Source organism: Aegilops tauschii, chromosome 4 (assembly GCF_002575655.3).
Source record: "Aegilops tauschii subsp. strangulata cultivar AL8/78 chromosome 4, Aet v6.0, whole genome shotgun sequence".
NCBI classification, from domain to species: Eukaryota; Viridiplantae; Streptophyta; class Magnoliopsida; order Poales; family Poaceae; genus Aegilops; species Aegilops tauschii.
In genome coordinates this window covers 340,308,525-340,312,237 of record NC_053038.3, presented here as the reverse complement: position 1 = coordinate 340,312,237, position 3,713 = coordinate 340,308,525, and positions in this window count along the sequence as shown.

Genomic DNA, 3,713 nt, shown 5'->3' with positions numbered 1-3,713 from the left:
ACCGGGTTAATCTCCGGGGCGAAGGTGTGCTGGCGAGCCGGGGGAATCAGATTGATAGCTTCATAGCGAGGGGTTGGAATCCTCTGATTCTCCGCGTTGTATCCCGGCTGATACTTGGTTAAATCGGTGTCGTTCCCGATGATGGTGGCCACCGGGCGTACAGCCTTCACACAAGCCGCGAAGTCCTTCTGGTCGAACGCTGAGCCGTCTTCTTTCAGGCTAGGGTAACCCAGGGCGATATCTGCCGGGTCTAGCTCCGGCAAGAAGGCTTTGGCCCGGCTCAGTGCGGCGATTGCTCCGGATCTCGCGGATGCTCGTCGTAGCTCCTGGATCCGCTGCGGCAGAACTGCGAGCCGGCGCAGGACTTCGGCCAGATGAGTCGGCACTTCATTTGACAGGGCCACCACAGCTAAAGCCCGCTGTGACCCGGCGTAGAGCTGTTCCACCAGGGTGTACACGGCCTTTAACTTGGTGACCACGCTCTGGTTCAAATTGGCGCTTCTGGAACCTGTTTAACAACATCAGATGACCCGGTGATAAGGATGAGTTAAGAGATGTAAACATTCCAACTTGAATGAAAGCCGGTGAGGCAACTTACCGAAGATGGAAGCTACCATTTGGGACACTTGGCGCTTTAGACCGGAGAGCTCAGCGGTCTTCTCAGTGAGGGCCTTCTCCGCCTGTTCTGCCCGGGTCACCAGTGCAGTTTTCTCCTCAGCCCAGGCCTTCCGCCCAGCGTCGAATTCAGTCTTCAATTTCTCCTGAGCGGCGATGCTGGAGACAAACTTGGCATTTGCCTTCCGGGTCTCCATCTCTTGTGCCTTCAGCCGGCTCTTGAGATCCGCCAGGTCCGACTCTAATTTCTTGCCAACAGCCTGCATATATTTCCGGGTTATTAACAGTCATTCTATAAAGTCCCAAGCGCTTTCCAAGCAAAGACACTTGGCACTTGGGGGCTAATGCATATTGAACGTATCTATCTATGTACGGCCGGCTCAGTTCAGTAAGCCGGAATCTAAAGTCTACAACATATTCAAGTATAAGTCCTAGACTTGGGGGCTAGAATGGCAAGGATCACTATGCGGAAAGTAAGAGAACAGCAGAAAGTTACCTCAGATTTTTGGCGGATCTGGTTGACCATGGCGATCTCGGCGTCCCGGCTCTTGTGAACCTGGCTGATGTAGCCTGAGACGAGTTCTCCAATACTTAAGTCAGTGTAGCTGGAGAGATCCAGATTCACCCGGTGGGGTTGCAGCAACTCCTCCCTCGCGGAGCATTTGGCCAGCGCGGTCGGCCTCCCCGGCTCAACAAACTCCGTCCGGGTAATTACCACGTCCGGGTCGTTAGCTGGTGGGGCTGAGCCGGAGGCCTCCGGGTTAGCTAATGCTTCGGTCGTTGTTTTGGTGGTCGGGTCAGGGGCTTCAGGCGCCGTATCCATGGGAATGGTAGCTTCAGGGGCGGAGGCGACTGGCGGCTCTTGAGCCGTCGTCTCCGGCTCAGGCAAGTCGGGCACTCCGGCTGACCTGGTCTTCTTTGCTCTTTTGGTGAGCTTTGCCTGGGCACTGAAAAGGCAGAAGTGTTAGGCATACAAAGGGTAAGTACAGACAGATAATGTAAGGAGATTGTTATTACCCGGGGGCAGTCTTGAAGGCCGGCAGACTTGACTGCATGGAGTCACCCGAGGAGGGGGAGGTCTCCTGGTAATTGGAGTCAGAAGAGTTGAGTGGCTGACGGATGACACCCGCCAACGGATGAAAAGGGTACAGGTGAGAAAAAACCTCAGTACGGCGTTTCCTCGTTGCGTCGGGTAACCCAGTGGAGAGGTCGGCGTCCTTGCGGGCCCGGGTGTGACGCCGGCTCTCGTGAACCTGCTGCTTCAAAAGAAATTGAGGGTCTTGGTGAGCTAATGGATGGGAAAAGCTTACTTTCCGGGTTACCCTTCGGACTTTCAGCTGTGGTAAAGGCTCCGAGTCGGAGGAAAGTGATGTTACCTCTTCGACCACCGGGTTACTGGCGCCGGTGTCATCCTGTCAATAAGCAAGTGTTGATAAGGCGGACAGCATCAGACAACATATACTGCAAGAATTTAAAATATTAAGGGTTACCTCTGACTCGGAGCTATCGCTTAATTGCAGCAGTTCCGAAGCAGTGGGTCTGTTTCCCTTTTTGCGAGGGGCGGCTCTCTTGGCGGCTTTCTTCGCCTTCCTGGCCTTCTTGGCCGCCTCATGGTCATACTTGACCCGCCAGAATTTATCATCAGCCTGAGAAATACAGTAATGAGTTCTTAGTAAGATGACAGGTAAAACAAAATGGAAAGGTTAAAGTCAGCGGCTTACCGCTGGGGCTGGATTGGTCTTGCAGAACGGGGCTAGCCCGGTTCTTCCACAGTCTACCAGGCTCTCGTTTAAAAGAGCCTTGGTCTCTTCTTCAGCAACGTCTTCTGGAAGATCATTGCCACTGTGCCTCTGCGGGTCATCCTTTCGCCCGGTGTACTCACACATTAAGCCGGGGCGGCGGCTCAATGGGATCACCCGCCATGAGATCCAGACCCGGACCAGGTCAATTCCGTTCAGACCATTGCCTAGCAGGGCTTTGATCTTGTTGATCGTTGGAAGTAGAGGCTGGCGTTCTGCGGCAGTCAGCTTGTCGGATAATGGATGAGTTGGCTCCAGGCGCGTTGGGCGAAAGCCGGGCAGCGGGCTCTCATCAGCCGGGGACGTGTCTTGGCAGTAGAACCAAGTCATGTTCCAGTCCTTGGGGTGACTTGGCGGTTCTGCGTAAGGGAACAGACAATCCCTGCGCCGTTGGATGGAGATGCCGCCTAACTCTAGACTTGGACCGTTTGCGCACTCGGTTTGGCGGTTCAAATAGAACAGCTCTCTGAAGAGCAGCAGACTCGGCTCTTCTCCAAGATATACTTCACAAAAAACTTGGAAGTTGCAGATGTTGGATATGGAATTGGGTCCTATATCCTGAGGCCGAAGATCAAAGGAGTTGAGCACGTCCCGGAAGAATTTTGAGCCGGGCGGTGCGAAGCCCCGGCTCATATGGTCGGCAAAGATCACTACCTCCCCGTCTCTCGGCTGTGGCCTTTCTTCGGACGGGTCAGGGGCACGGTAGGACATCACTTCTTTTTTAGGCAGATATCCGGACTTAACGAAGTTGGCCAGGGTCTCTTCGGTGACGCTGGATTTCATCCAGTTGCAAGTGATGGGAGCCTTGGGAGGCATGGTGACGGTTGGTGGTCTACGAGGAAGAGAAAAGTGTCCGGGTTAATTATAAGCCGGAGTTTATCATTCAAGTTACAATGACGGCTTATGAAGGGGACTAATGGTATGTATTGATACGGTGGGTTATCTAAGCCGTCGGGGCTTTCAGGATAAGTTGGTCGTCTACGGCTTACTGCGGTTAAGTCGGAAGATGCTACAGAGCATGATTCTCTTTAAACCGGAAAGTTCTACGGCGCGTGTTTTCTCTAAGTCGGAAATATAAGCCGCCAAAATTCAAGGACTGCAGTTTTTACTAAGTGTGGTAAACAGATTTCACATATTACAGTAACTTTTTTGGATCAAAGTAGTCGGAGCATAGAAAGTTTTCTAGACCTAAAAAACAGAGGCAGGAGAAGTTTTTGAGGTTGAACACAGTTCTTATGCAGTAAAAAGAGGGTTTCTTACAGATGAAATGGGTCTCAAACCTCTACCGCAGTGGTTCTA